Source organism: Salmo trutta, chromosome 38 (genome assembly GCF_901001165.1).
Source record: "Salmo trutta chromosome 38, fSalTru1.1, whole genome shotgun sequence".
Lineage (NCBI taxonomy): Eukaryota > Metazoa > Chordata > Actinopteri > Salmoniformes > Salmonidae > Salmo > Salmo trutta.
The window spans coordinates 21,071,512-21,097,404 of record NC_042994.1 but is presented as its reverse complement, the minus strand read 5'-3'; the positions used below and the strand labels follow the sequence as shown (position 1 = coordinate 21,097,404).

At 41.9% G+C, this 25,893-nt stretch overlaps 1 protein-coding gene across 9 annotated transcripts in view; it reads right to left on the bottom strand.

Annotated features, from left to right (window-relative positions):
• Positions 1 to 24,324, bottom strand: part of sipa1l2 (signal-induced proliferation-associated 1 like 2) — a 117,420-nt gene extending 93,096 nt beyond the window's left edge. For 2 of the 9 annotated variants that reach the window (XM_029739258.1, XM_029739262.1), the window contains exon 1: positions 24,080 to 24,320. The gene's annotated coding sequence lies outside the window, so the exon portion shown is untranslated. Of the gene's footprint in view, positions 1 to 24,079 lie in introns of all 9 variants that reach the window. The other 7 variants (XM_029739257.1, XM_029739256.1, XM_029739259.1 and 4 more) reach the window with 7 other exon arrangements.
• Positions 24,325 to 25,893: the final 1,569 nt, after the last annotated feature.

Below are 25,893 nucleotides of genomic sequence, written 5' to 3'. Positions count from 1 at the left end.
TCCAACTGCCGAACTGATTGGGAGGCATTAGCATGTGTATAGAGAAAAGGGACACCATAACATTCAGTTTATCAGGACGGCAGATACAACCTGATTGTGTCGCCCACAATAACCCCGGTACACGTTGCAACCCCCCGATTTCTGAGGGACTCAAAGGGTCTTTAGAGGGGGAACAACAGGATTGAAGAAGGGCCTTTCAACTTATTCTGGGGGGACACAATAAAAGAACGGAGCCCCTTTAAGTTCATGAGGTTTAAAAAGAAAAAACGCAAAAGGAGGCAAAGGATCTGGAGCTTTCAGAGCCTCCAATAGCCCAGGCCATATGCCTGGGCTGCATATTTTTGACTTCCTGTGGATTGCTGCGAAAGAATAGGACAAAGGTATGGAGGGAGAGTGATTTTTCATAGAGATCAGAATGTACAATGCAGTCTCGATTTCAGCCTGTGTGTATGGGTATACGTGCGGGTCTGTACATGCATGCGTGCGTCTGCACTCAATTCACCTAACCACTTTCACTTGGGAGCGTGTTTTGAAAGCGTTACCAAGTCTGACGAGATCATCTGGGATCAACCAAAGTCTAAGAGAAACATCCTCGACAAGAGCATGATGCTTCTGCTTAATCCTCAAGTACACCGCCACCAGTGCCTCTACTTAGAGACCGATCGCTCTAGTCTAAGTCAAGAAGTAACCCTTCCTAATATGTTTTACACTGGTCTTAACTGTATAAACGTCTTACAATGCAGGGTTTGATGCCGATTCTGTGCGCTCAGAATCAAGCCCTGAAAACGTCTGCCTGGTGCAACCTAAACAGGCAAAAAGAGAAATCTTGTTCAGTTTGTTTAGACTCTAGGGTGGGGGGGCTCTAAATAATGCTAATTTAATAATTATCCTACAAGTTTAAAATGCAGTGGTATGTTTTACAGTGGTAAATATGAAAACACATACCCCCACCTCTCAGTCATGGTTTAAACCATTTATTTGTATGCGGTGGCGTTGTCCATTCAGTACTGCTGAATTTCGGCCAAAGCTGAGCTCCTTTACAGTTTCCTTTGTACTTCCTCATTTTTCGCCATTTGTTTGCCATGCGTCCTTAAAAAAAACGCCTATGATTTTACTCCAAAGCATTAGATTTATCCCTTGATATATCATTGTTTGCTTTTGTCAGTCAGCTGTTTAGAGTGCTCATTGCTTTGTGTTTCAGGTGCACACGGGTACTGGTGTTCTCCGTGCCCAAAGGTAGACTTAAAAAAAAAAATATATATATATATATATATATTGTTTTCTTTCAGCTGATGGATGACAATATCACTAGATAACTAGCCAAAAGCTGGACACCAACACGCATCCAATCCATCCAACAAGTATACGTTAATTACAGTAGGCGTATAGTTAACTCTTTCGGTTAGAAGCATTCGATTAGAAGCATTCAATTTTGCAATGGCATAGGCCTAAATTATTTTGGATTTGTGAACACGAGAACTGTTTTCATGGTGAACATAATGAAATGTTACGTAGGCATAGTTACACATACAGGACATTTTCCGAGATCTCTAAGATCAATGATTAATACAGGGTTTAAGTTCAATTGTTAAATGCTTAATAATGACAAATAACACTGTCATAAATGTAATTAAATGTAAGGAAAGGTAGTATTTTTATGTCACAGAATCTGTAAAGACTCCAAGCATTAATACATTAACCTCTCTTGGGTAGCGGGCAGTATTTTGACGTCTGGATGAAAGGCGTGACCAAAGTAAACTGCCTGTTACTCAGGCCCAGAAGCTAGTCTGCTTATGTCTGTGAGTATAACAGAACTGATATGGCAGGCGAAACCCCAAGGACAAACCATCCCCCTCCAAAATAATTTTCTTAAAATAAAAATAAAAAAAGATTTGCCTACCCCTATTTTCAATGGCTATCACTTTTATTATAAGGCCAAGTCCTCCCAGATTGCAGTTCCTAGGGCTTCCACTAGATGTCAACAGTCTTTGAAACTCTTTCTAGGCTGGTTTTTGGAAAAATTAGCCAGATATTCTAGTTTTCTAGGTACCTAAGGTTTGATTATGAATGTTGTTTGACTTCTTTGGAAAAGTTTATTAGTAACGTTTGGGATTCATTTTGTATGCATTTTGATGGAGGGAAACTGGGTGGATTATTGACTGAAGCGCGTCAGCTAAACTGAGTTTTTATGGATATAAAGAAGGACATTATCGAACAAAAGGACCATTTGTGATGTAACTGGGACCTTTTGGAGTGCCAACAGAAGAAGATAATCAAAGGCATTTTTTATATCGCTATTTCTGACTTTCGTGTCGCACCTGCCTGGTTGAAATATGTTTTTCATGCGTTTGTATGCGGGGCGCCGTCCTCAGATAATCGCATGGTTTGCTTTCGCTGTAAAGCCTTTTTGAAATCTGACACAGCGTCTGGATTAACAAGAAGTTAAGCTTTTTTTTATGTATTACACTTGTGATTTTATGAAAGTTAAATATTTATTATACTGTCGTTTGAATTTCGCGCTCTGCAATTTCACCGGATGTTGGCCAGGTGGGACGCTACCGTAAGAAGTTAAGCACTGCCCATAAGAAGTTAAGCACTATTTATTTTTACCAGTACACACTGGCTACCAGTAGGCCTATTTGAAGTTCATGGTAATACATTGTAGCCTAGTTTAGTAAGTTGACTGTGTGTGTTAGGGTGACCATCACGTTTTCCCCAGGACAGTTTGACGCATTTTAGGTGTCCCGACTTTTCAGACTACAAAAAAAATGTCAATTTGTCTATTAATGTAGGCCTAATCAATGGCAATCACTGAATGTAACAGATGTCTATTTCCATTCATAAAATGGTGCAAGTATACATGCGGTTTGTATACTGGAATTATTTTAGAGTGGACGAACATGCACAGGGAGTCTACTTTTTGAATTGATTTGTTTGACAATCAGATGAAAATATCATGACTGATTGTGTTCATGCCACAATAAAAAGGTAATTCATTTTTACTGTTTAAATTATGTGTTTATTATTAGGCTCATAAAAAAAAAAACACCAAAGATCGGAGTCAAGGAGTTGACGCAATATTAAAACTAGCGTTAAATGTTTACTTATCGTTTCAGAGTGCATCAAATGCCACAAACTATCACGCAACAATGGTTTAAGCATCCGAAAAACGTCAATGAAAGCCAGTCCCAGTGGTTACAATTTTATGATTATTTTGTCAGTCTTTTGATCAATCACACAACAGCAGATGAGTGAAAACTTTTAGAAGGCTTGTCTCATCAAAACATATTTTGGTTGAGGGTTAGACACCTCTCTCATTGGTCGTAAAATATATGTGTTTCCCATCATAATACTAATCCACATTTCACACAAACACAAACACAAATCACCGGCGGTTGTTCTCCACACCCCATTGAAAAATTTCCAACAGACAAGTCTGTATTTTTAAAATAGATCTCTGTGGGTGAGAGAGGTGTGTGTGTGTGTGTGTTGGGGGGGGGGGGGGGGGGAGGGGGACTGCCAGCGTTTCAGTCTGGTGGAGTGCTGTAGATCACTGCCTCCCAAATCAGACAGCTGTCAATTATGTGTTGTCTGTGGGCAGACAGAGGACAAGAGACAGAAATAAGAAATGGACAGAGGCAAAGAAAAGAGAAGGAAAGGAATAAGAGTGGGAGTGATAAAGATGGACAGAGCAGGAGAAAAAGCAATATGGGGAATAATAAGAGGGGGAGGGATTCAAATGGAGAGCGAATGACAGACATGGAAGGAGAGAGAGAGAGAGAACAGGAGAAAGACAGTCTTTGGATCAACCCTTTGTCTCCGAACACCAAACAGATCCTAATACAAGACCTGAATGACCCTTTTGACCCCAGATTGTTTATCAACATATATTACACCAGTCCAGCTCACACTTGGCATTGCGCATGGTAATCTTAGTCTTGTGAGTGGCTGCTCAGCCATGGAAACCTATTTCATGAAGCTCCCGACAAACCGTTACTGTGCTGACATTGCGTCCATAAGCAGTTGTAACTCGGTAGTGAGTGTTGCAACCGAGGACAGATGATTTTTACACTCTGCGCTCTTCAGCACTCGGCGGTCCCGTTCTGTGAGCTTGTGTGCCCTACCGCTTCGCGGCGGAGCCGTTGTTGCTCCATGTATTTAAAATAAGGCATTTCAATTTATTTACATACAGTGGCAAGAAAAAGTATGTATAGCCTTTGGAAATACCTGGATTTCTGCATATATTGGTCACAACAATAGACAAACACAGTCTGCTTAAACTAATAACACACCAACAATTATATGTATTTAATGAACACACCGTGTAAACATTCACAGTGCAGGGTGGGAAAAGTATGTGACCCCTTGGATTTTATAACTGGTTGACCCTCCTTTGGCAGCAATAACCTCTACCAAACATTATCTGTAGTTGCAGATCAGACCTGAACAACGGTCAGGAGGAATTTGACCATTCCTCTTTACAAAAAACTGTTTCAGTTCAGCAACATTTTCGGGATGTCTGGTGTGAACTGCTCTCGAGGTCATGACTCAGAGTGGGCCACTCCAGAATGAGTATTTTCTTCTGTTGAAGCCATTCTGTTGTTGATTTACTTCTGTGTTTTGGGTCGCTGTCCTGTCGCATAACTCAACTTCTGTTGAGCTTCAATTGGCGGACAGATACCCTTACATTCTGCTGTCTTGATAAACTTGGGAATTCATTTTTCCGTCGATGATAGCAAGCTGTCCAGGCCCTGAGGCAGCAAAGCAGCCCCAAACCATGATGCTCCCTCCAACCATACTTCACAGTTGGGATGAGGTTTTGATGTTGGTGTGCTGTGCCTTTTTTCTCCACACATAGTGTTGTGTGTTCCTTCCAAACAACTCAACTGTAGTTTCATCTGTCCACAGAAGATTTTGTCAGTAGCGCTGTGGAATATCCAGGTGCACTTTTGAAACTTCAGAATGTTTTTTTGGACAGCAGTGGCTTCTTCCGTGGTGTCCTCCCATGAACACTATTCTTGTTTAGTGTTTGACGTATCATAGACTCATCAGAGATGTTAGCATGTTCCAAAGATTTCTGTAAGTCTTTAGCTGACACTAGGATTCTTCTTAACCTCATTGGGCATTCTGCACTCTGCTCTTGCAGTCATCTTTGCAGGACTGCCACTCCTAGGGAGAGAGCAGCAGCATTGCTGAACTTTCTCCATTTACTTACAATTTGTCTTATCATGGACTGTTGAACACCAAGGCTATTAGAGATACTTTGTAACCCTTTCCAGCTTTATGGAAGTCAACAATTCTTAATCATAGGTCTTCTGAGATATCCTTTGTTCGAGGCATAGTTCACACCAGGCAATGCTTCTTGTGAATAGCAAACTCACATTTTGTGAGTGTTTTTTACAGGGCAAGGCAGCTCTAACCAACATCTCCAATCTCGTCTCATTGATTGGACTCCAAGTTAGCCGACTCCTGACTCCAATTAGCTTTTGGAGAAGTCATTATCCTAGGGGTTCGCATACTTTTTCCAACATACACTGTGAATGTTTAAATGATGTATTCAATATAGACAACAAAATTCCAAAACGTGTCTGTTATTAGCTTAAGCACACTATGTCTATTGTTGTGACTCGGATGAAGATCAGATCAATTTGATGACCAATTTATGCAGAAGTCCAGGTAATTCCAAAAGGGTTCACATACTTTTTATTTTTACTAAGTATTCAGACCCTTTGCTATTAGACTCGAAATTGAGCTCAGGTGCCTTCTGTTTCCATTGATAATCCTTGAGATGTTTCTACAACTTGATTGGAATCTACCTGTGGTAAATTCAATTGATTGGACATGATTTGGAAAGGCACACACCTGTCTATATAAGGTCTCACAGTTGACAGTTTATGGCAGAGAAAAAAACCTAGCGATGAGGTCGAAATAATTATCCGTAGAGCTCTAAGACAGGATTTTGTCGAGGCACAGGGGAAGGGTACCAAAACATTTCTGCAGCATTGAAGGTCCCCAAGAACACAGTGGCCTCCATCATTCTTAAAATGGAAGAAGTTTGGAACCACCAAGACTATTCCTAGAGCTGGCCGCCCGGCCAAACTGAGCTATCGGGGGAGAAGGGCCTTGGTTAGGGAGGTGACTAAGAACCTGATGGTCAGTGACAGAGCTCTGGAGTTACTCTGAGAAGATGGGAGAACCAACTCTGCAGCACTCCACGAATCAGGCCTTTATGGAAGAGTGGCCAGACGTAAGCCACTCTTCAGTAAAAGGCACATGACAGCCCGCTTGGAGTTTGCAAAAAGGCACCTAAAGGACTCTCATACCATGAGAAACAAGATTGAACTCTTGGACCTGAATGCCAAGCATCATGTATGGAGGAAACCAGGCACTGCTCATCACCCTACGGTGAAGAATGGTGGTGGCAGCATCATACTGTGGGGATGTTTTTCAGCGGCAGGGACTGGGAGACTAGTTAGGATCGAGGGAAAGAGAAACAGAGCAAAGTACGAAGAGATCCTTGATGAAAACCTGCTCCAGAGCGCTCAGAACCTCAGACTGGGGTCGAAGGTTCGCCTTCCAACATGGCAATGACCCTAAGCACACAGCCAAGACAACGCAGGAGTGGCTTTGGGACAAGTTTCTGAATGGTCAATGAGTGGCCCAGCCAGAGCCCAGACTTGAACCCGATTGAACATCTCTGGAAAGACCTGAAAATGGCTGTGAAGCGATGCTCCCCATCCAACCTGACAGAGCTTGAGAGGATCTGCAGAGAAGAATGAGAGACTCCCCAAATGTTTTTCCATTCACTATAAACGGAGGATCCTGTTTTTTGCTAATGCATTTTGTACCGCTGTCGGCCTTAAACTTCCATGGCTTTAATGAGAGGGGGCAGTCATTCTCCCGTGTGCAGTTGGCCACCACGCAATGCAAACATTTTGCAATGGGAAAAAACGGTTTCTTATTGGACAAGTAAAGATAGTGCCTCCCTGTTTCAGTCTGTGTTATTCTGTTTGTTACCTAATGAATATGACCTAGTTACCCACCATTTGCATAGGAAAGCAGTGCCAGCCACAAGTTGAGTGATCTGTTGGACTGGTGACCGAGTGTGATAGCAATAATTCACATAGGTTTAAAGTGAAATAGTGCAGGAAAGAGGGATGGGTAACAAAATGACTAGGCAATAATGGAATGGGGAAGAGAGTGGAAATATATGAGGTAGAGATAAACCCGAGAGAGATGGAGATTGCATGGTCACAGTGAGTATGTTTATGCCTCTCTTCTTCCGTCTCTAGGCAACAACCAACCGATTGGACTATTTTCTGGGAAGGCGTGCACCGTATCATTGAAGAGGAATTTGATTGACAGAATGTGCCTATCCGTTTGGCTTAAGGCCTGCTGGGAAAGCTTTTAGAGGGGGATAGACTGTAATTTAAGGCTCTTTCAAGCCTGCATAAAGTGTGGCATTGCTTCAACACATCTGGTGGTTGGGTGTGTGTGTGGGAAAGAGTGGGAGTGTTGGGGGGGTTGGCAGGGGGGATAGCCAGCAGATGTTTCTACCACCTGACACTCCCATGTTAAAGAAGTGACGTGCCAACTGTTTTACAGCCCGCTGTGCCAAAGTCAAAATGATACAAGTTCGTGGTCCACTTGAGTAAAAAAAAGGGCGTGTTGCATTTGTGTGAGTGGGTTGAAGGGGTAGTGAAGGGGGGAGGGGGCAGCATTTTTTTCTCCTTCAGAGGCCCCTGTGTAAAGGAGATAAGCTGGAAGAAAAAGATGAAGAGATGGTGCCTTTGCTTTCAAGATTTCTCATTCTGTATTCACCCCGTCATCTTTGACGGACAGGTAAGAGCCTAAAAGCAGGAAAATGTTCATACCTGTCGGCCTAGCACACACTAAACCATGCTAAAGTGTGTGTGTGTGTGTGTGTGTGTGTGTGTGTGTATATACAGGCATGGTCCAAAAAAAAGACACACAAATGATCATAAACTTTAACTAGCTGAATGAAATGTTTTGCTCCAGAGAAAGCCTAACTGTCTAGTTCAATGTAGAGCAAGTTATTTCCATTCCTTTGTATGCTAGTGGAGGGGTATGGCATGTCCATTCATCATCTAGGGAAAGAAGAAATAGAGCAGTCTAACTTTTACAAAGTCGACTGTAGGTTTCATCAACCAGGCTTGCTTTATCATGCAAATATCCTCTACTGTACAGTGAAAATACAAATAAAACGCTTCATTTGTTTTCACGGACTCTCAAAACTCCCATCCTAAATCCCATCTCACACACGCACAGGGTGGCACAGCATGCGAACGAGGCTGCTTGCATGCACCGCTAACGACGTAAGCAATTTAGCCATCGCTAGCTTTAATTACCGTCTCCCCCCCTCCATGGAGCCAGAACACCTGCACTATGTCAGCTCTGAAGTGGATGGGAAGTTTGATGCTAATGACAGACAGACTGGGGGTTCCCTTGGGGTGGTTACGGCAGTGTAGACATTGCTGTAGGTCTCGCTGAGAGCCTTTGAAGGACTGGAGCTTTCTTTAAGGCTAGACCCAAAGCATTTTAGTTGGTTGGCCTCCAAGCTCTAGCCTGTTCGCATGTTTGTCTGAGCTGTATAGTAGGCTGTAGACAAATCCTGTGGTGGTTGTCATGGCAGCAAAAACAGATATGGTTTTTCTTAGTCTTTATTTTTTTACAGGTCACACGTGTACAAGAGTAACTGTACAAGTGTGTGGTGTGAAAATGGAAACGTGTTTTGCATATAGCAATGAGACACCCTCGTTGAGTGGGTCACGGCCAGGGATCAGACATTACTGACAGCTACCGTGGAGCATACGTGTCTTGCTCAAGGGCATATCAACAGATTTTTCACCTAGTTGGCTCGGGGATTCGAACTAGCAACATTGTGGTTACTGGCCCAATGCTCTAACCGCTAGGCTATCTGCCGCCCTGAGATAGGGTGCGGAGTGAGACAGGGTGTGTGTGAGTCGTGTGTGAGTCACTGACTGGATTTTCGGAACTCCCATTCACAGTAATGTTTGTTTTCCTGTTCCAGATTGATAGCAAAAGATCACATCTGTACATGGTGAATTTGTACAGCCGAACAGATGATGTTTCTACAAACTGACCGGTGGCCATTGCAGTGTTTTCCAGAAGCAAATGGAGTAGCCAGCCAAATAGAAATAGTAGCCAACCAGGCTCCCCCAGGCTGGAGGGGGGGGGGGGGGGGGGTCTGATTTTCTTTGCAGAACAAGCTCTATTTTGGTGGCCTCTGGTACATTCAGGAAATTTGGGATGCACGATATATCAGTGAACATGTCGGTGAATATATCAGAATCGTCCGATATTAGCTAAAAATGCCAACATGGACCCGATGTCTAGTTTAACGCTGATGTGCAAAACTGGTATGCACGTCAAATGTAGGTATATGGCGTAATGATGCCACGTAAAATGTAGCGCTACACGTGCAACACAGCATTCCTAACCTAGCCCACTATGTCTGCTGTGTGGATCGAGGGGTCAACAAATCGAGCAGTCATTTGAAAGAGTAAGAACATTTCAGCGAGACAACTCAAATGGGAAATCCATTAACGGCAAGATAATGGAATTCATTGACCTTGACAATCAACCGTTCTCTGTCGTGGGTGATGTTGGCTTTCGCCGACTGGTCCAACACCGGTACACACAGTGCGCTATTTTTCAGATGTTGCCCTACCGCAGTTACACAGTGATGGCGTCACTGCTATTAGCTTCACGACTGATATTTGGAACAGCGATATCAGCTCCATTAGCATTCTGAGTCTGACAGCAGTGTGTCGTCGAGGAAGAGAGGCCACGGATAGACAGAGCTGAAACTTCACTGCTTGACATGTATGATGAAATCCTGGTTGAGAATGAAATGACTGAACAAATGAACAACGAAACAGCACAGCAAGTAAGTGAAAGGACTAGGTTTTGATTATGTTTTACTGGTAATGGGGACATATGTAAATGCCAACAAAATAACTTTGTCAGTGTGTGTGTGTGACCTTTATTTAACTTGGCAAGTCAATTAAGAACAATTTCTTATTTACAATGATAACATTCAGCCAAACCCGGACGACGCTGTGCCAATTGTGAGCCGTCCTATGGGACACCTAATCACGGCCGGATGTGATACAGCCTGGATTTGAACCAGGGACTGTAGTGACCCCTCTTGCACTGAGATGCAGGGGCTTAGACTGCTGCGTCCATATGTGTGTGTTAACTACTTAACTGTACTAGAATGCTCAAAAGGCCGTCTAAATGTTTAATATCGGATATCGTTTTTGGGGTTTTTTTGCAAGGAAAATATTGGATATCGGTATCGTCCAAACATGTCATATCGCTGCATCACTAGAGGAAATAACACCGATCAAATGTTTTCACACTTTTACAGTGTTGCTTGCATCAGCTGTTGTACAATATCATAAAACAAAGAGTCTGTGGACATCCACAGGCATGAAGCTTCCTTTTAAGATAGATTTTCTAAGCTATTTGCAATACAGGTGTTAAACATGGGCTTTGCTACACAGAAAGCAGTAGATGACTACTCCATTGTCAACACTTGGATTAAAATCATTAGACATATATCAATTTCTTCGAAAATATTGCATAGAGTCGTGAAAAAGTTATCAGAACTTCAACCAAAACCTAATATTAGATAAAGGGAACCTGAGTGAACAAATAACAACAATTACATACTTATGTCATAAACAAAGTTATGCAATATTGAATGACCTGTGTGAAAAAGCAATTGCCCCCTTGCACTCAATAACTGGTTGTGCCACCTTTAGCTGCAATGACTCCAACCAAATGCTTCCTGTAAATAAATATTTTTTTTGTATTCATTAATTTTTTTTACCTACGGTTCCATTGTCTAATATTATGTTTTGGTTGAAGATCTGAACATTCAGTATAAAAAAAAATATGCAATTAGAGAATATCAGAAAGGGGGAAAACACTTTCACAGCACTGTAAGCATCATTAGCTTTTAAAAAACAATTAAATCTGTTTATTTTATCACCCTCAGTGCAGAAATGTTACAGTAACCACAGCACACACACAACACACCCAGGTATAGAGAGGTAGGACCGACAGCAGACTCAAACCAGCAGTGTTTCATTGTCGTCACTCACTTTATGACTGACAGGCGCTGTCCTATGATGTTCAACCTTTGTCAGGTATCTCGCTCCATACTTCTCCCGCTAAAATGAAAGATATGCATCTTCTAGCGATCTATTGATAGGAGGGAATACCGGAAAGAGGTATCCTGCACATTTTCAAGTTAAGTCTCCATTTTAAGGCCTCCTGAGTGGCGCAGCAGTCTAAGGCACTGCATCGCAGTGCTTGAGGCGTCACTACAGACCCGGGTTCGATCCCAGGCGGTGTCACACCAGGCTGTGACCGGGAGTCCCATAGGGCGGCGCACAATTGGCCCAGAGTTGTCCGGGTTAAGGGAGGGTTTGGCCGGGAGGGGGGCTTTACTAGGCTCAACACACTCTAGCGACTTCTTGTGGTGGGCCGGGCGCCTGCAGGCTGACTTTGGTCATCAGTTGATTCATGTTTCCTCTGACACACTGGTGCAGCTGGCTTCCGGGTTAAGCGGGCGGGTGTTAAGGAGCACGGTTTGGCGGGTCGTGTTTCGGAGGACGCATGACTCAACCATCGCCTCTCCCGAGCCCGTTGGGGAATTGCAGAGATGAGACAGTAATTGGATATCACGAAATTGGGTTGAAAAGGAGCGTAAAATACAAACAAAAACTCCATCCTCTACTACTCCTCATTTGAGTTACCTTCACATTTAGTTAGCTACTGTAATAGATTAGTTTGCCAACGCAAGTCTAGATAGCACTAGCTGTTTTATGCCTACAACAGTGAAGTTTCAGTCCGCTAGGTATATCTCTACAGCATGGGCATATCTCTGGTGACGTAGACATACCCATGCATGCACCTTATCAAAACATGACTCATTTAATATTGCACCGTCCCATTCTCTGGGCTCTGTCTGCAATCATAACCAGTAGTATCTACCAGGAATAATGAAACATATAATAACAATAAGATGTTTGGTGAATCTATGAATTATGAATGACCACTGGAGTCTTTGCATCACTCAAAATCTTGCCAAAGCATATTCTGTAGGAGGGGTTAATATGAATTTTTCATTTGACATGATTTATATGAATTGGGTCATGAACATCCTTTGAAATGAACAAGGGAGAGGTTAAATGTAGGCTAAGTCTGGCATAAGCTTATTCCCACACTTTACAATAAGTACAGCGGTGTTTCCTCCGACACATTGGTGCGGCTGGCTGCCGGGTTAAGCGGGCGGGTGTTAAGAAGTGAGGTTCGGCGGGTCATGTTTCGGAGGACGCATGACTCGACCTTCACCTCCCGACCCCATTGGGGAGTTGCAGCGATGAGACAAGCTCGAAATTGGGGAGAAAAAAAGGGGGTACAATACAAAATCATTAAAAAAAGGGAAAAGTGCGGTAGCAAGGAAAGTAGAGGTCAGATTGAATGACAGAGAGAGAGAGAAAGAACTGAGCATCTGAAAACAGAGAGAGAAAGAAATTATTACTAGAGTGAGAAGACGCAGCAGACAGCCATTGAAAAAAATAAAAGATTGAAAGAGTGAGGGTGAGAGAGCAGTCTAAAAGCCTCAAGAGACGAAGAGCAGAAATAAGACAATGACAGAGGAAGAGTGGACAGAGTGAGTGAGTGAGTGAGAGTGAAAGTGAATACATGTTTAATGCCCCATTGGGTACATCAGAGCCCTTCCCCGACCGGAGGCGGTCACATCAGTAGATTCTAGGAAGCAGGTTTGGGAAGCCTCAACCAAGACAGATTGAACCCCCCCCCCCCAAACCGTGCTCCTCCATCCCCCCCATGTCCTCTCTACCTCTCCCTCCATCCCCCCTTCTCTCCTCTACTCAGGGAAAAGCATGCAGGGGCGGGAATGGGGCCTGCCTGCCTCGAGGCTTCCTTCAGCAAACATGTCTCCAGGAGCAGTATGTCTAGTTTCTGAAGAGTGGTCACCTTTGACCTGTCGAGTCTGTTCAGAGCTAATGATCTCATGAAAAGACCTGCCTTTTTAAAGGAGGCAGGTAGTCAGAAAATGTGTATCCTGGGTTAGGAAAGAAAGAGGGGAAAAGAGCGCACAAGGTTTTTGGGAAATGCTGACTTGTTATATACAGCAGAATAGTTCAAGGCAGTGACGGCGATAAGAATAAAATATTTCTCTGGTGTTACATTACTAGTTGAAATGCTTGTGTTTTGGAGCCATTTGCTCTACTCTGAAAGTGCACAATGATTGCCGAGTAAGGGAGGATTAGTCAGCCCTACAAATTCCTGCGCCCACACCCACACCATATATAAACCAGATACCAAAACACAACAGTCTAGTAACAAACAGACATATGCCCAAACACCCATCTAACACATGATTTTCCAATTACGACAAACTCGCACATTATGACCCAGTCATCCAACAACACATGGACCATATTGACGTGGGCCAAGATTTTCAGACATTTATGCTAGATGTCTATATACATTTATGCTAGATGTCTATATATCACATGTGAATAGACTAGCCCCATAGATAACACACACACACACACACACACACACACACGAAATCCCTGGCACCATGAATGATATCAGAAGAGCATTTCTGCCCATTATGGAGTGAATTTGAACAGCGCCACAGTGGCTCTTTCTGCGTTTTGACCTATGGCCTTTGAGTGTTCATGGCCGTGTTGGCCAGAAATGTCCATTGAATAATCATGTATGAAGACACCGTCATCCTAAATCCATAAAGTCGTACTTTTGGGAGTGATTACTATTGCAAACAACGCAAAGGGCATGTTATCCGGCGATTACGGTCACTACCCATTCTCTGCCGTTGCAACTAATTAAGCCTGTTGAAACTGCTCTCGGGTCCACGTCGCCGCTCTTGATTAGCGACCATAATTCCAATTAACCTCGAAACGGATGGGCTCATCTAAATGGTTCCCTTTGTAGAACGGAGGGCTCCCCACATGACGGCACACGAGAGACGGCACCGGTAATCGGTTCATCAGCAGCTCGGCGTGAGGGCGAGTTCACTATATAATTTCCACAGTTGCCAGAATGGCTTCGAGCGGATAGCCGAAGTGGGATATCGATGGGCTTCCTGGTTAGCGGGGTCAACTTGGGGTCAATGTTATCCGGCTGGAGGTGTGTGGCAGAATTGTGAAGCTGGCAATAGGTATTCCATGAATTATGAATTAAATCCATAGACAAGCCTTTGTGATAAGCGATAGACAAGACTATGCATAGACAAAACTCTTGGTGATTAAGACACTGAGTAGCACTTTTAAAAGATTTAGCTTCTCTGTTTGAAGCATATGGTGGAATCACTTGACTGATTTTTAAAAAAGAAAAGAGAAAAAAACAGCTCTTCCTGTGTGGTGTGGCCTACTGTGCTGAGGACCCACTACAAAAACATCTAAAGGTAGCAGAGAAGCTGCTCCCAAAAGTGAAGAATATTTAGAAGACTTAGGTACGTAATAACATTTCAACTGGTCGGTACCTAAAATGTGTGTTATTGTATCCCCAAAGCTTCTTACAAAATCCCCTTTGGGAGCAGCAAACAGTTTAGTGTGGTGGCAGGGATAAACGTTTTAAGAATTGAAAGACGTGGATCAGAAAAATAACCAAAACACACAGATGGTGTAAACAAAACATAATACTTTAAAACCTATAAGGAAACTGTAATTAAAAAAGCATGACAACAAAAATAGGACTCGATACCAATCCTAAGCCACTAGGAGTAGGTCACACTGTTGGTAAATGACTACATAAAGAAACATCTGTCATGAGGTCTTATTGGTAGTAGAGCTGGGCGATATGGCCTAAAAATCATATTTTGATTTTTACCAAACTTATGGGCGATTCATGATATACATCTCAACTTCTTTAACATTCTCTCTAAATAAGCTTTGTTGGATTTTTTTTTTTTTTTTTTTTTTTAAAGGTCAATGCACTGCATTTCAAACAGTCAGGAATAATCTAATGAATTCAGGGCGTGAAACATTATACCTAGGCTAAATATAAGCATTCCACAATCACAACACACACAAATAACTTAATTATTTTATCAAAATAGTTTAATTATTAACCTGCTTTTTTGCAATAAATCACAGCTTTCAAGTCTGTCTACAAAAATTTGAGTTTTGGTTACAAATGTAACCAGAACCATGCACATCCACTAGTGATGACCACCTTCTGGTAGCAGGCATTGTGGAAAATGAACACATGTCTCATACACAAGCACAAGGTCACGTGCTAGTGAGTAGCCAGCTAATCTTTATTTTTCAAGTCTAGACAACTTGGATCTATTTGCTTGCTAACAAGGTAGGCCAGTTGAACTATTATGAATCGGTGTCTGTGTGCGAGTGGGAAGGTGCACAGCGCACACAGCACAGAAGAAGCGAAGAAGACGAGACCAAAAAACACATAACACTCATGAAAACAGAAACTTAAAACCTTGATTCTTGCGATACAGGCATTTATAACATTGCACTAAAACATACATTTGAATTCATTTTGATATGTCGCCCGGCCCTAGTTGGTAGTCATGAATTAGTCTGACGAAATTGCCTGATTCAGAACATTCCTCTAACATGCAAGCCAACATGGTGACAGTAATCAAAACCATTAGAGCCAATATGGTTGTTTAGCATCCAAAGCCACTTAGGCCTCCAATAAGTGTAACCTACAAGGGAATCAAACCCACACCCTTGGTGTTCCAAGCACCATCCTCTAACCAACTAAGTCCTTCTTGGTACCTATAATAACTGAACCACCAATATGCTGTCATCTTTTTCTACCTTTTGTCTTGTCTACCAAAAATGTTCAAATGACCATTTGTGTTTGCTAGTACTCGTCCTTTAAAACTAAAAATCGGCGACAAACAACTTCCTGCTAATATCAGCACATCCATAATTTCCCCTCAGCCAGCTGTGCTCAGTGGGACTTGATAAAATGACTTCCCATCCAGATTCATAAAACGACATCAGTGGAGATAGAAGAGTCAAGTGATCCAGGAATGTCAAAGGAGATCCCTGAGGGCTTCCGATTGAGATGTCACTTTCGCCTCAATGAGGAGAAGGAATGCAGGGAGGGAAGGCCGAGTAATCTTCTTTTTATCTCCCGTTCGAGGCTGAGGCCAGTGAGGTCAGTACCCCGCTTCTGCTCTGGGCCGGAGAAAACAACACATTCCCCCAGGTTGTTTCGCCTGGCACGGCCAGAAGGGTTATCACAAGGGTTATCACAATCTTGAGTTCAGGGTCAATGACATAGCAGACTTTGCATGAAAATATCTGGTAAGGTGGGCTTAGTTTTTATCTGAAAGATTGAACAATGCAACAACTTTTTCACGGCGTCCTTTATGTTAGCCCTTGCCCTTTGAAATGTTTCAGTCATGAAATGTCATTAAGCCAAATGACACTTCTAAGAAAAATATAGATCCTTCTCTTAATCCTTCACAAATATATCGAAGACATCTGGTAGACAGCTGTACAGGTGCAAGCCCGTATAAAGACTTAGTAAATCTGCCCCTGCAACTTACCGACACTAAGGGGAGAACTTCAGTGCAGTGATTGGTCATTTACAGGACTTTTACTTTTGACATGCAAATCCTCAGAGAATGTGAGGATTCCCAGGGTTATACAAAGGTTACACTGGTGACCTATCATAGGTTGCTGATGTCGAACTATATTGATTAGGTGAGAACACCTCACTGGGAGCCGAACAGAAAAGGCTTTATCGCAGCCTTTTGATTGAGTTACAACTCTGATTGGATGTGGCTGACCCACGTCTGTTAAATTTGGTGCATTGTGGGCATTTGTACCTTAACCCCCCAAAATCACCCCATGATTACAATTGGGTGCTGTCTACAAATGGGTCTAACAATGCCATAACCCACCCAGTGTCATTCTCCCAATAATAATTCTAATGATAGTGTATTCCAGAAAAAGGACATTGGACTATTATTTATCACTATCCACTAAATGACGAAGAATAACAATACTTGAACACAACAGATTTGTTATGAAAGCAGTCAGGGCAAACTAATCTTCCTTTACAGCACAAGAAAAAAGGTTAAGGAGGATTACATAAATGAATCAAGCATATAGGGCTCATCATATAGGGTATAGGGTGCATATAGGGTGTTTCTACAATAGCATAAGGCTTCTCATTCTTTTCATAGACCCATCAAGCTCGATTAGTTTTTTTGTAGTTCCCAGATGGACACCAACCAAGGAAGTGCCTGTCAATTAGAGATTATTAAGAGGTGAAAATGATTCTAATTTTCACCCGGAGGCATTTGCTGACATCCTGAAAACACCTTCAACCTTGGGGAAATTAAAGGTGGTCGTCTACTTTAAACACCGTTCGTTTTAAGCAACGTTGCACTTGTCTTTGTTAGTAGTTTGATGTAAAGTTCAAAATGTCTAAGATCTTAAAATGACTTTCACCGAGCACTCCGGAAACAAAGGGTGCACTTAGCAACTGTATCAGCCCAAGCCTACTATTACTACTAACTCAAAGATTCAATAACCATAAATTCAGCCAAATTAAAATGTTACGAAAATAAACTCTCAGCACAGTCAAAAATACACTTTGCGCAAACCAATGAAACAAATACATTTTACAAAAAGGCCCAAAGTCCTCAATTATACTTGTCAGCAAGATTGCACACAGCATCCATTTGTCAGATCTAATTTGAAACGCATCCAGTATGAAACGGAAACGGGAGGTTGATTCAACACTGCCCCAGCTAAAGCATTCAGGCACACTTGATTGGTCCACAGTCATTTTCAAATATTAAACATGTTGTCAACTGAGATTATTTTCTGGGTGAAATTAAAAGGAACGTGTGGATGACTCCTATGAATGGAGATAGGCCATCTATTGTATTGGTGGTGATAATGCTGTGTCGTCAGTTTTTAAACAGTCTTTAATAGGGACAAACGTGTCTCTGAGGAGAAGTGGAATTGGATCTCAGTGTGGGCTATGGTGTCAGGTGTCGAGTGTACAGTGGAATTGGATCTCAGTGTGGGCTATGGTGTCAGGTGTCGAGGCAGATGGCTGCATGTTTGGAAAAGGCCTTGCCAGCAGCTTGATCCACTCCCTTGAGAGTATGTGGTGCTGGATAGAGAGAATTTCAGATGATAGCGTAGAGGTTCCAGACTGTTACAGAGACTGGGAATGCGGTTACAACACAAGAACAGGCTAAACGTTATCCTCCCTTACAGGAGTGTATGAGAATAGCAGTAGTGTTGATTCAAGTGATTAATATTTTTCCAAGGATCCACCAAGCCATAGCTATGAAGAAATGCTGACATATTACACACCAGAAATTATTTTGCATTCTTCGAAACTCTAAAAAGTAGAGTTGTGCCATCTAGAAAGTTCATCAAAAGGTTGCTTCATTATTTCAATATTTAATTGGCTTAACTCCTTATACTTAAGTCAATCCACTTAATTGACCTTAAAACTTGACCGTGGTCCGTGACCTAAGTCAATCACCTGACCAGGTTATGGCACCAGCCCAAACACTGCGCAGGCCCAGTCACCGTATGGTAATTACAGCTAATAATAGATTAAACACACAAACAAGTCGAGTGAATAAAGCAGTCCACACTGGTAAACCGGTTAATCCCATTTTTCACCCTGCAAGGGCTATGGCCCCCGTGACTGACTAGCTGGACTGGCTGGAAAAGGAGGGTGCTAAGACCAGGTGATTCACATTTGAATGTCACTGCGATCAGTAGAGCGGAAGTCAGAGGCCTTTCCACGAGCTGGCATCGCCTCTTTCGGGCTCTCTGCTGCTATCATGTGATAGGATACGTTTTTTTCCCCCCATCGACCTGCAACTAAACTCTCTATGGGGTTTACGGAGGAGTGGCGCCTGCCTGGCCACAGTCTCCTTTCACCTGTGGTATGGAGAATTGGGAATGAAGGGAGGTGATTGTGGAGGCAGCTCCTCCCTCCAGCTTCATGGTGAAATCAAAAGACCCCAGGGTGGCCCAGACGAAGGGAGGTCAACGGGGATTCCAGCAGAGACTTCCGGACTCCATGCAGGGACACCAAGAAAAGGCCTGGCTACCGCTGTCTTTCGCACAGATGGCCCCGGCTAGCTATTCCCAGTCTGCGTCCGTGCATTCCCTTGTTACCAGATACCGGGTCATAACAGAGCTGATGAAGGCCCTTTAAAATGCGTTTACCCAGTCCTAAAACCCCTTGTCTGTAACACTATCATGCAGCCTTTCTAGTCATGCACATTGAAATAGGTCTACAAGCTGGCCTGCAGTCAGGTTACAAATGTGGATGATTCGATGTGCAGACTATCGCCAGTGGCCATTTTCCTGTTCTGCACCACACAGGATTTGTGTATAGAGAAAGAAGTGTGCGGCACAAAGTTGCAGACACCTGGTTAGGAATTGAAATATGTGCAATACACTACTGGGCAGGGTAAGAAAAAGGTCAAATGAAGGACAAGAGGAGAACTTGTTTAGTCGACGGCAGTACGGCACTTAGTCCTTCCTCTCTTGACCTTGCTTGGAGGAACACGAAACACATCAGGATTGATTCTCTCTCACTCCATTATCTAGAATCATGCAAACAATGCACGTGATCTTCCCTGCCAAGTAGGATACTGGCGATGAGATCACACTCCAATTATTTAACCTCCCCGGGGGAACCAAAGAAGCAGAGTACAAGGAGGTGGGGAATATGGAGATGAGTAGAGAAACCTGACCCGCAAACAACAGATCCAGATAACATTACACTCCAATGCCCTACAGTAAGAAGTACTCTGAGTTTTCAAACAACAAGAGTGGAAAGGAGGAAAAGGGAATGCAGATAAGGATTTGTGGATTACTTTCATCTACAGTGAACACCTTGCTGAGGGACGACTTTCCTTGGCCTGCTCAAGGGGACCTTAATGCAGACAGAAAATACCCTGAATACACTGCTCTGGAGTGTGGACTGCATCTATAAATGGGCTTGGCTCATCTCAGCTGTCCAGCATTCCAGGAACAGGATTATAAAACAAAAGCTATGCCTTTTAATTAGCTTCCTCCAGTAAAGAAAGTTGGAGCCCCATTGAGCGGGCTTGAGTGCTGACAGGTACTTTTTCAAATTCAGATAAAAGGAGCTAATCTGGCCAAACAAATCACCCTTAAGCTTGTCCTCTCAGGCGCTTGGCAATACAAATGCTATTGATTTTAGCCATATGAGGAGGGTATGCAGGCTAGAATTGGTTGCCAGTTTTGAGCATTTTAGGCATGTTGATGGGTGGAAGGATTTTGGGAGCCAAAGGACCACAGCACTTCCCTTGTTCCCATAGTCATTTAGGGATCCTCGTGTGTTTTGGGGACTTTATATTTAGGAAAAAGCTAATCTAGGCTAATGTATTCTTGGCTGCCTCTTTATTAACTACCAAGGTCTATCCTGGAGAAAACGACTCCCTTTTTTCAAAGTTGAGCATTTCTGTCGAATTCGTTTTCTCATGGCCGATAAACCACTTCACAAGTCACTGTGTTTGACATCTCAAACACGCAAAGCATCAGCGAGCTATAAGAAGATGTACTTAGCAGGCGTTTCTCCAAAAGTCTGAAATCAAAAGTACCGCGTTGTAGGCTGATGAAGACAACAGCTGGACTATCAAGGTTAACACTGCCACACCAGGTAGAAGAAACAGACTTAGTTTCAATATAACCCAAACCCTTACACAGGCCCCCAACTAATTTAGTTGACAAATTGTCCTCATATATGCTTGTGTGTATGAGACTTATTTTGATAGCGTAGTGATGATATTATTATGCTATCAAAACACAATTTTTTGCAATAGCCTACATACTTAGCATAGTTTCATTAGAAACTATACAAAAATGTCTTGTAGAGCAAACTTAGCCAATTTGAGAAGGCATACTCAGTGGTGTAGTTGAGCGTATACGCAAGTATACGGCGTATAACCATTTATTTTCAATGGTCATTGCACATACTCACTTCTTAATGCCCAGGATGCATACCATCAGAGATGGAAATATCCATTTGAAATGTAGAAAAGGGATCCAAAGATGCAACAACCATCATGGGTTGCCAATATGACTAGGATAATGCCTTTGGTTGCTAGACAATGAAAGAAAGTGGAAAGAAAACTAATTGAAAAGGATAATACATATGAGGAAGGCTTTATAAAAATAATTTGCCTCCACATTTCTATGGTGGAATTTTGGCTATAGGCTACTTTGAAGCTAGGTAAGAAATGGCTCATAATATGAAATAAAATGTCCAGGTTTCAAACAATTAAGGAACAGGAAATATATAGCAACGCTAATGATAGGCCTAACAGTCCTCAGGTAGATGGAAAGGCTTTCCCAAAAACCTTCTCAATTAAATGTTAACTAGCTACAAAGTAGCCTATGCCTACCTTGCAAAATAATATCATGATTATTATTATCAATCCAGTGGCATTTGTTTTGCTAACTCCATCTCATGTGCAACAGAAACACCACTAACCAGTGTTAGGTACCTGAGCCCTTGAATTAAAGGGTAACTACACTCAAAAATGTCTTACATTTTTTCCCAGATCTCAAAAGTTGTCTCCTGATGTGGTTTGCGCATTGTTGTGGACTTAGAAAAACAACAAAATGAGATATTCTATTTAAAAACGGTGTGAGAGCAAAAACCTGAGAGAAAAAACATGGGGCAAATCTGAAACCTGTGAATTTCTGACTCCGTTGACAGACTTATTTATCTGTTTCAATAGTAGGCCTACTATTAGCAAGCCCAAGATGTACTCTTAAGGAGCCTAACATTACCGTTACTCCTAAAGGTCAAAGGACCTTATGTTATTTTCGGAGGTAGACTGGCTCTGGCTGCCAAAACAGCCAAATGCTCCATCTAAACGGGAATTGATTCTCAATTGCAATACGATTCTAGAAAAAAAGCGCTTTACTTTCCTATCCCAACAAAATAATTTCACAAATGCAAAACACACACTGTTATAACCAGCTTTATCACAGTTGTAGCCAACAGTAATTTCCAGTGACGTTTCTGGCAGCCTTCTTCCGTTACACACAGGTGTTCGGAGCATGCTAGATAGCACAGTGGTCCCTCTGTCTTCCGTATTTCTTCTGTAAACACTTGCTGTAACATGGAGATATGGCCTTGTGGGAACACTAACCCCATAAAAAAGTTGTGTATCAATTGAACGTTTCTTGCTAAAATGAAAGATAAAGTCGTTATACTTCCAAAACTGTACCACAAGCAATGCATGTCAATGTTCAGAACGAGTGTCAGGGCTCTTAACAAAACTCCCCCGTACAGATGACGCCTTCATCCAATGACTTGTGTGTAATGTAAAGGAACTGAGTCATGATCAAGGGCTAACTATTAAGGCTTCCACATGCTTCAGTGCGGCTGGCACCCAGTCAAACGGGTGTGTTCGCATAGTCCCTTAAAAGACCTTTGCTTGAAAAACAAGAATAAAGCAACAAAAGTACTGTTTGTCCATCTTGAGGCACCATAGCCAGTAGCCATTCACTTCCTCAAATAGTCATAATGAATCTTAGATAACTCAAGAAATCTGTGATTCATTTTGACTTTTTAGTCGAGGAGATCTTAGTCTCGCAATTTTACATCCAACTAAGTTTGTTGGTGCAGTATTTCTCAAGTGAAAAAATCTGAATGAAAACGAGTCATCTGTCATTGAATGACAACAAACACTTAATTTAAGAATCCCTACTGCTGAACAATGACTGACGGAGGGGCGTAGACTTCTGCTACCAAAATTCGGCTTGTCTCAATTTTTTGTGTGCACACGAACAGACAAAGAAACCCTTGTTGAAGTCCAAAACGAACATAAACATCACAAAATGTTGTCATAATATATACAAAAACTGTTTCGAATATTTCTCCACGGGAAGCATGTAGGCCTTTAAGCCTTCTGCATGCTTCTGCTAGGTGACCCAAACGAGGGTGCTTCGCTAGAAAAACAAGAAAAAAGCGGCAATAGTACTCTTTGTCCATCTTGAGACGCCATAGCCAGATACACTTCCTCAAAATAGTCTGAATTAATCTAAAATAACTGAAGAAATCTGTCATTAATTTTCACTTTTTTGTCAAGATCATATTTGGGCAATCTTACATCTAACTATGATGTTTAGTGCAGTTTTATTTTTTTTGCATAAAAAAAACAAACAATTAGTCTCCTTGAATTAGAAACACTTAATTGAACAATCCCTACTGTTTGACCAATCACCAATTTTCCTCTACCGATTTCGGTTTACCTCGAGAGAAAAAAAATCTGTGGACGAACAACCGAAAAAGAAAAACTTGCCGAAGACCAAAAACGTCACAAAATGTCGTCATAATATATGCAGGAACGGTTCCAGACGGGAAGTATGCGGACGCCTTCAGCTTGTCCTGACTTTTAAAGACCAATATAGGATGTATCATTTTAGGTGTGTATGTCACTGTTTCTCATAGAATTCTTCACAAAAAAAGTTAGTATTATTTTAGCAAAATGTTTGTATACCCACTTCACACCACTGTCGTTTTTACCTCTTCCCTTTGAATCCCAACAAAACATGCAGTGAGTTTTGCAAACAAATCAACATTTGACTCAAAGGAAAGAAGTTGAGCTAGCGCTGTTATTTGTAGAATATCAAGAAGCCGTATTGTATCAATTCTGGCTACAAAATATCAGTCCAGGTTACAATTTATGAACGGTGTTTTGCTTCTAATGAAAAGTTAATGTAATTTATGCTAGAGAGCCCGCTGTTGAGGGAGAACTCACAGCACAATAGAATCGCAGACCCTTTTCAGATCTCGCTGTTGTTTTTACCATTCGACACCAGATTTAGATGGTCAGGCCGACTTTTAAAGTTGCATTCGGTTATGATCCCATTTGAACTGCTTTCAAATCAATTCATGCCAAAGTGTAATTCTTATAAATGTGGCTACTTTAATCGAATTACTTAAACAACAAAAAAGATCTTACCTCAGACGAGATCTAGATCATTCCAATCCCATTTTATCCAAAACGATTCATTTGAAGGCTTAACATCCTAGTTGAAGAATAAACTGTGTTTATCAATGACTTTCTGCAATTGCAACTAGACAAAGCCCCGTCCCTACAATTCATGAACTGTATCAATAGGCCTAGCTGTGTCTGTCTATACAACTAGTTTCTGTTGAGTCGCGCTGGCAGCATCGGCAGAAGTCCCGCCTATCCCATGCGGTAATTTGTTTAGGGATAGGCTGACCGACCGTGACGTTAACTCTCGTTTGTTCTCTGAGATGTCAATCATCACTTGTAATTACTGAAACATAGACACAAATAATGCAGAAAGAATGAGTCAAATCATACAGAATACAGTAATGAAAACATGAGCATAAGTAATAGTAGTGACACATTATCTTTCCAGCACTGCTCGACAATGAATCCACATTGGTCCACATTGTGTCCACATAAAGTAGCCTATCTAAATGAAGGCTCTTAAATGGTCCATTACTGGCCCCAACTGGAAGTTTGCACAGCCACAAATTGGACTACAAGTTGTCTTGCTTTTTGTAACAATAATAAAGTGACTATATCTGAGCCTGACCATCTAAAATGTCTACTCCTAAAGGCAATCTTCCTAGATACTTTAAATTAATTGAAAGAGTATGAGAGGTTGAACATCTTGATAACCTGAAATAGGTTTCGCTATTACAACTAATAAACTGACTTCAATAAACTGACTTCAATTCAATATGAACAGAGACTGCAAATTATCTTTGCTTTATTTATTTTTTCTTTACAAAAGTGATTACAATTATACATGATAGTCTACTGTACAGCAGATTAAAATGGGTATCAATGGCAGTTCTTTATGTGCCCTGCATGCAATTCATACACAGTTGAAAGAAATTAGACACCAAGTGGCATTAAAGAGCAAATTCATGTTGATCATCTTGTATGGTATTCAATGGGGTAAGTCTATTCAGTTCAGTGTATTGCACTATTTGTGACCCTGCATCAAGTGTCTGATTGCTTCAATACAGTAATGTGTATTGTTTTATGTTGTATCAGGCAGTCAAGTCATGGTAACAGCCAGTAACCAATGGAAAGAGTCACAAAGAAGATTGTAGTGCTTCGGCCCTCCATTGGCCATTGACATCCATCAATTATTGAGTGGAAGTACATCTTTGGTATGGGACGTTTGGTATGGTATGTCCTGACTCTCTGTGGTCTCTAAAGATCCCATGGCACTTATAAGAGTAGGGGTATTAACCCCGATGTCCTGGCTAAGTTCCCAATCTGGCCCTCATACCATCATGGCCACCTAATCATCCCCAGCTTCCAATTGGCTCATTCATCCCCCCTCTCCCATGTAACTATTCCCCAGGTCGTTGCTGTAAATGAGAATGTGTTCAACTTACCTGGTAAAATAAGGGTTAAAAAAAGGTTGAGGATACCTAGTCAAAATCACAGGTAAGAGTTTAATATGGGGAATTCTAGCTAATTTCCCTTATTGAAGAAGAGTACATTCATGACTACTTTGGTCTTGTATGGATGTTTTCAGTCTCCTGTAGTGAGATTCTTGCAGACTGCTTGCAGGTGGTGTAAAGTACTTCAGTATTTTTGGGGGGATATCTGTACTTTACTATTTATATTTTTGCCAACTTTAAATTTTTCTTCACTACATTCCTAAAGAAAATAATGGACTTTTTACTTCATACATTTTCCCTGACACCCAAAGTACTTGTTACATTTTGACAGGAAAATGGTCCAATTCACAAGAGAACATCCCTGGGCATCCCTTCTGCCTC